The 8,198-nt window shown below is 40.2% G+C and overlaps 1 pseudogene; it reads left to right on the forward strand.

Moving 5' to 3' along the window:
- The first annotated feature begins 167 nt into the window (after positions 1-167).
- Positions 168-7,518, forward strand: LOC117441801 (protein FAM219B-like; annotated as a pseudogene).
- Positions 7,519-8,198: the final 680 nt, after the last annotated feature.

Genomic DNA, 8,198 nt, shown 5'->3' on the forward strand with positions numbered 1-8,198 from the left:
ACAAGATCTGAGTACTTCTACTTTTACTCAAGTACAAGATCTGAGTACTTCTTCCACCTCTGATTGGTTGAAATAATCCTCCTTACAATTCCATGCTACGTCAGTTATTCTCATGTTTTATTTTGAAAAACGTCTCCCGGAAGTAGTATGGAACCTTTTCACTAATGCATTCGCTTACAGAAGTGCATCCCTGTTCCCGAGGAGAAGAACAACAAAGTCCCACCATGGCTGTTTTGTGGAATACATTGTGACAACTACCGACAAGATGATGAACGACATCATAGAGGAACCGGAGAAGGACACCCTGCTGGAGCCGCAAGTCTTCCCGGTAATGTCTGCTAAAGATAGCCCGGCTAACGCTAACTTGTAAATAGAAACTGGGAGGCTAGTTGAAGACGGTTTTTATGAATGGAAGTAGTGGCCAAATGGCGGTACTACAACTCCAAGGTTGTCACTGGTATAAAAACAGCTATATTACAGCAGCAAACTGAAGTATAATAATTAATAAAGCACAATGAATAATGAAATCCGGGCAAGTTATGTGGAACAATGACACAAAGGCTAAAGTTCATAATAAACGCAGACTGCGCATGCGCCATGGGCTCACATCTGTGTACTTTCTGAACCGACAGTCGCTCTATTTTTGGCTTCAAGCGCCACTGAGCAACTGTCATAGGAATGAACGCCTCTCTCTCTTTATTCATCCATAGGCTAGCTGCTAGCTGGTTAGCTTAGCATGTGATTTTGACAGTTGTTTATATTAGTCGCGTTTACAAAATGAAGTGTTTCTCTTTCTCGTATTACAATGCTAAGATTGAGTTTGATTGACATTAAGTGATATTATATAGTTGATCCATAAGTTATACTTTCTTATTCCATAAACAGAACTGCTGGGGACATCTGGAGGAGTTTTCACTTTTTTAGAGACAGTTATGGAGTAACTTCTGTATAAGTGGAATAACTACTTAGATATCTAACTTAAGTAAAAGTAGCTTAATAAAAAAAAAAAATCTATGTTACAAGTAAAAGTCATGAATTAAAAAAGTATTGCCTCAAAAGTACTTATTGTGTGTTATGTCCCATTTTAAAGTTATATACATGAATGTGTAATCATCCCAGCTTGTACAGGTACTGATTTTAATTTGTTTAAGCTTTAGTTATGGCAGCTGGTAAAAGAAGAGATATTTTTAAACGATACACATACAGTCTTTGTTAGAGCCATTTTTACTTTAAAGGTGGGGTAGGTAAGTTTCAGAAACCGGCTCGAGATACACTTTTTGTTATATTCCATGGAATGCTCTTAACATCCCGATAGCAATGAATATCTGAAGTGCTTTGACAAAAAATCCATAAAAAAATGTCATCTGTAGAAGCCGTAATACTGTAAAAAGTACACCGGCTAAACGGATTGGATGGCCTACCTGCCTGTCAGCCTTCCATCGGGGCACAAACTTATCTCGTGCCCTCATTGGTCATGTGCGCGTTCGTGTGTGTTGGAGGAGGGGCTCTGTGAGGAAGGGGCAGATTTTCTTTGGTTGTGTATTTTCAAATTCTAGCGATCTCGAGCCGGTTTCTCAAACTTACCTACCCCACCTTTAAGGTCATTATGGTTTGAATGTTTGGCTTATTAATATAAGGCTTTAGATTCAAATAACTATTTATCTTTTGTGAATTACATAAGGGTTTAAAAGATGAACATGTAGATGATTAATAAGTTGATTGAAGTCTCTCTTTTTGCTGTGAACTGTGCGCTATCAAGGAGAATTAGACGGGGATCGATTCATCACATTATATCATGTCGAATTTGATTTATAAAACGGCTACTTCTTTAATCTGATTGGTTCTTAGCCAGTAAAAGCTACAACCTTTAAAACTCTTACATTACGTCTGTTACGAAACTAACAAAGATTAAAGGGGACCTATCATGCAAAATGCACTTTTATACGTCTTTTATACATGAACATGTGTCCCCGGTATTCCAGGGAACTCACCAAGTGTCAGAAAACACAACCCTCTCTTTTCCTCCATACCCAAATCTCTAAAAACGGGGCTGCAACGGATCTGATACAGATTGATCCAGATTTGAACATTTCTCTGACGTCAGGACGGAGGAGCTCCGCCTATATGGCCAACTCTCCACCTATCAGGGGAATGAGAGGTTGCCATGGTAACAGCATGGTAACATGACCAGCTGCAGCGCATTCCAAGACAGGGGTAGAGGAGAGCAAAATGAGGCATGGCTAAAATGCATGATCTGTTTGGTATTTTGAAAAAGAAAACGTATAAATATACCTTATATAGGTATGGCCCTACAATATATTATTCAAATATAGCATGATAGGTCCACTTTAAGATGGAAACATTTAAGGTTAACTTGGACCTCCGGGTGGCCTTACTATGGAGGAGTGGATTGAGGAGTGCCTATCTCCAGAAAGCACCTAAATGACGACCTGCAGAGCTACGTGAAGAGCAGGTAGACCAACTCGAAAAGTACCACCATTCAAAAGCTTTCTGATGCGGGTCTTGAAACAAAGCAGAGAAATTATGACCGTTAGTGGCCACAGGTGCGTCCGTTACGAAACTAACTAACTAACAAAGCTTAAGATGGAAACAACTTCGACCTCCGGGTACTTGCTTACTATGGAGGAGTGGTCGCGTCGGGCCGAACAACGCCCCTTAGCTGTGATATAATGACCATAAACCACGGCCTGTCGTGAGCTGTTGCTAGATTAATAATATACATTCACAAAGTAACCTAAGTAGAAAGTACATTATTTGCCTCTGGATTATATTTTAGGAGAAGAACAGAGTAGCAGGAAATGTAAATACTGAAGTACTTGTACCTCATAATTGTATTGGTGGGAATGCACTTTGATTCCACCGCTGACACTGGAGACACACTTTCGCTGATTTAATACATAAAGGTGGAAATATATTAATAATATATTTTAAACGCATTGGAATTATAGTTTTTAAGACTTTTAAGGAACCCCTAAACACTTCATTCCCTTGTCCTTTGACACGTGATGTCCTTTATTTATTATATAATTGTCTTTTTTCGTTATTTTAAAGCATTTTCAAACACCAGCTAAAGACGCATCTTTTTAGATTAGCTTTTTATTAGCAACCGCCCACTTTAAATGTTCTTTTAGTCTTTATTATTCACCTACCTTTATATTGTTTTACCGATATGCTCACTTTGTTTTATGGGGTTTTATATATTTTATATTGTTGCATCGACTCAGTCGTCTTGTGTCTTATGTTCCATTTGTGTCCACTTGACTGTCTCCTCCATGATTTCCTGTTTGTGTTCTTATCTTGTTCTGTTGCCTATTAGCTTTTATTTTATTTATTTTTAATTTAGTTATTTTTTTTATTATTAGCTTTTTTTTTTTTTTTTAATAAATCGTACGGTGTCCTTGGGTGTCATGAAAGGCGCCTAAAAATAGAATGTATTATTATTATTATTATTAATTATTATTATTATTATCTCTTGGAGAGAAACCATTATTTACTATCATACCTTTAACCTCCTTGTGTCTATGAACCTGATCAAATGTTATATTTTGCTGCATGTACCTTTAAAGTTCTTAACAAATAATCTGAGGGGAATTTCTTGTTGTTGTTTTTTTAACTTGTCATTTTGTAAAAAGCACGTATGAAAAGTGCTATCTAAATAATGCTTTATTATTATGATTATTTAGATGCCAAACATATATTAATGTACAGATTGCTCTGAATTCCTCCGTCCTCAGGGACCCAGTAATGGCACCAGACCTAAAACATCTGACGGAGGCATCCGGCCGGTGGAGAAAAGAGGACCGTACATCATGTCCAGAGCTCCAGCAATACACCTCAAACTACGTGAGCAGCATTTCTTCACCCGTCATTACAAAGTCTATTAACTATTATACAACGCCTGTGTGTTGGTCTGATTATAATGGTTGTTATTGCGGGGGAAACTATGACACTCAAAGTGCATTGTAACATGTGAGGTGAGAGACGAACAGCTTTTACCTGATACATCATCAAATATTTACCCGGCAACATCACACACTTCAATCAAATCATCCCTTGTCAATGTGTACAGTTTACCACCAACTTCTCGCTTCAAGTCTTCCAGCGCTGAGGAGTCAAGCTCTTTTCCTGTGGACATTGTCAGTGTAATGTAGAACCTTCGCTTTGCAGATGAGACGGCGTAAGTCTCCTGGCACCCCGTGGGCGACCTCAGATTGCATTCAAGTCCCTCTCCGTATTGAACCATTGGTTGTAATGAACATGAGTTGAATGATGATCGGGACGTCTATCTGGTGCCTCCAAATCAAATAATCTGCAGATACCTTTCTGGATTCATGTTTGTCAGAAAATAGTGACAATATTAACTTTAACATGACATGATAGTGAGACAAGACGCTGAAAAATGCATTTTACACGACTTCTGCACGAAGAATTCCTCCACTGGTTAATCGATTATCAAAGTTTCCGTTGATTAATTTTCTCTCGGTGCACGAATCGATTAGTCGACGTTTCGCTGCAGCTTTTGAGCAGATCGCTGCCTTCATTCGTCCTATAATGGACCCTAATATGTAGATTATAGGTCTCTGCACTTTGTCCCGCTGACTCACTGGTGATCCTTCAGCCAATATTTATTTATCTGCACATTCCTGAGAAACAGGGAGGGTTTCCATCCCAGTCTGAATCTGTCATGTGACATTGGAGGAACACATGACTCTTTACTCTCTGTTTAAGATATAATCACACTCACTTTATCTGGTGCACTTCTGTCAGACTATCAACGTTCAGCATCTTTTTTATTAACTACATACCTTTTGTAAACCACAACATCGTTAGTCTGAAAGAAGAAATGGAAAGTTTATTGATTTGTTTTGGGCTAGTATATTGGCAGTTTTAACCAGAAATGTGTTGCTGATTGTCACTATCATGACTGGTTTAGTGACCATTGGATAAAGAGAGCTCAAGATATAAATCATTATCTCTACTGTGGACAATTGTTTTGAATTAAAGAAGCATTTCCAGTTCTGTTTCATCTTGGTGGTTGAGATGTTTCCATATATCTCCTAATGTTGCTCTCAAAGTGCACCAGATTGATGCTTTTAACTTCAACATTAAAAAAAAAATCTTCCCGGGAGAGCATGCCCCCCGGACCCCCCTAGAGAAGGTGAGGTCCACCACCCACTTAAAGCTTGTCCCAATGGATAGGAAACTAAATGCATTTGCACACATCTTGTGTCCATATCTTTTCTGTTTGGTGCACATGCATGCATACGCGAGTCATGGTAAGATCTGAGGTCAATCATTTGTACGGCCCTCGGAGGATTTTGAAAAAATTGAAATGGCCCGAAAAAGTTTCCCCCACCCATGCCTTAAGGACTACAAATATGGCCTCTTTCAGGTTAAAAGTGCCACTTATGATCCTGAAAAATGTCAGAATTGGATTCAAGATCCTCAATAACCCCCAAAACACTCCTACAGTGTCCCAAATCTGCCAAGCCATTTTTTAACTACTGTCCTCATTCTGTGCTAATTAATGCAACTTATGCTAATTTTATAATTGATAACCTCAAACTGATTTTCTTTCTTCAAATAAATAAGCAATCTGTCCAATCCAAATGATCCAGAGTCCCCTAAAAACTGCAAAATCGACCCAAAATCAGCCCCTAAGGACTAGACATTTCTTTCTGGTTAAAACGGCCCTTTATGAATCCTGAAAATGTCAGAAATAGATTCAACATCCTCAACGACCCCCCAAGACCACTCAAAAATTGTCAAATTCCTGCGAAGCCATTTTTCTAACCATCGTCCACATAGGCTTTGCTAATTAACGCAACTCATGCTAATCGTTCAAATTGCCCAACATATGCAATTTAGCATCCGGCGGTTTTCTATGTGCTGGAAACCCGTACTTTGCATTTCTATCTTAAAAAAATTGGGGTACTCAACATTTCTGGGTTCACAACAGGACTCGAAAAAGCGTCTGTTTTATTTCCACAGAGAAACACAGGGAGATGGCGAGGAAAGCCCTGAAGAAGAAAGCTCTTTCTCCAGGACCCCCTGTGGCGCATCAGCCCCGACAAGGAGCCAAGAGGTGAGGAGATGTTTGGGGATTACGTTACATTTCAATTTAGCTGACACTTTTATCCAAAGCAATTTACAATAAGTGCTAACCAGATTAAAAGCTACTGCATTAGCATCACTTCAATCCAAAGCTTTCCTAAGTGGTACAGAAGTTAAAGGGGACCTATTATGCAAAATTCATAAATGTCTTTTATACATAAACATGTGTCCCCGGTGGTGTCAGGGAACTCACAAAGTGTCAGAAAAACAAAACCCTCTCTCTTTTCCTCCACATCTCAAAAAATAAAAAAAATGTTGATGTTGATCCAGAATGTTGGCTACTATTAGGTCATTTGCGAAATGTGGCACGTCCCAACCTATCGTCTCCGGCACACGTGACACGTCCCAACCTATCGTCTCCATATACAGTCGCAGCTGTGTGTCTGTGTATTCAGCAGCATGTCCTGCTGGAGGCTTAGAGTAAAGTTGTTATATATATAATACATATAATGGCACTGTTCTAAGCGGTAAACACTTAAGAAGAACATGTCAAGCTATGTGCTGTATCAGAAAACAATGCGCGGCATGTTTTGGGAGTAATATGCTCTGTGTTTACATTAGCAAGCAAGCTAAACATCAGAGCTAACCATGGAGCTAAAAGCTGTAGGCTACTAGAGAGACTATGTGTGGCGTAATGTCCTTGGTGGTAAACCCTGCGAAGAGAACGGTTTGAGCGCCATACTGTTTCAGAATAAGGCTGGAAGTGGTTGGGCACATAATAGAGCATTAATCACTGCAGCGTTTAGCTGAGTTTCTCGTCTCCCGGAGAAACTCTCCAGCAGGAGAAGCTGCGTGACGCTACAAAGGGGCGTGGCTAGCAGCAGTTACAAAGGGGCATGGCTAGCAGCAGCTACACAGGGCGTGGCTAGCAGCAGTTACAAAGGGGCGTGGCTAGCAGCAGTTACACAGGGCGTGGCTAGCAGCAGTTACAAAGGGGCGTGGCTAGCAGCAGCTACACAGGGCGTGGCTAGCAGCAGCTACAAAGGGGCGTGGCTAGCAGCAGCCGTTTAAAGAAGAATCAGTCTGTTTGAACAGGGCTGTAATAGAGGGGTATGGAGGCATGGCTACAATGATAATCAAGTTTACACATCGCATAAATCAGCACAACCTCAGGCAATGTTATATGTTACACATTAAAGACTTCATTTGTTGGGATTGTTGCCAGAAGTGATTAGAAGCTTCTAACTTCTTCTGTTCATGAGTCTGCTTTGAAGATGACGTGATATTTGGGACCGTGGGTCTAATGGGTTAATGATGTTTGTTTTGCACGATTTTTAAAACATTTTCTGGTTTCTTCTTCCAGGACGGTGAAGTATAACAAGGGCTACGCTGCTCGAGCAACATGCTGAGGACAGTTTAGTGGCTCTGGACTCAGACAGGTGAGGTTCACGGGTTCAATTCCTACTGAAGGCAGTCACCTGAACCCGAGAGGGCAAAGTACACATCCTTTCCTCAAGTAGAAGTACAGATACTCATGTTAAAGATACTCTGGTACAAGTAGAAGTACTGACTAAACTTCATTACTCAAGCAAAAGTAAAGAATTATGGGCTTTGAAGTGTAGTTAAAGGGGACCTATCATGCAAATGCCACTTTTGTGATGTCTTTTATACATACACATGTGTCCCCGGGTGTGTCGGGGAAACTCACGCAGCTTCAGAAAATACACCCTCTCTCTTTTCCTCCGTACCCACATCTCTAAAACGGGGCTACAACGGAGCTGATCCAGATTTCCATCCGCTGTGACGCCATGGACCCACAGAAAGTTGCTATCAGAAACAATGCCTGACGTGTTTTGGAAGTAATCTCGTGTTTGTTTACATTAGCAAGCCTCGCTAACAACTCAGAGCTAACCTGTACTGGAGAGCGTTCAGGAAATTAAAAAAATAACTCAACTTGTGATAACCTGAGAGAGAAAAAGCGTTTGAGCTCCATACTGTTTCAGAAATAATCCTTGACGTGGTTTGAACAGGATGGCGTTTTATCACAGCAGAATTTAACTTTATCTCCGGTAGAATTCTAATCAGGCATTAGCTCCGCCTCCTCTTCTTTCTTTTTTTCAAGC

Source organism: Pseudochaenichthys georgianus, unplaced genomic scaffold, assembly GCF_902827115.2.
Source record: "Pseudochaenichthys georgianus unplaced genomic scaffold, fPseGeo1.2 scaffold_200_arrow_ctg1, whole genome shotgun sequence".
NCBI classification, from domain to species: domain Eukaryota; kingdom Metazoa; phylum Chordata; class Actinopteri; order Perciformes; family Channichthyidae; genus Pseudochaenichthys; species Pseudochaenichthys georgianus.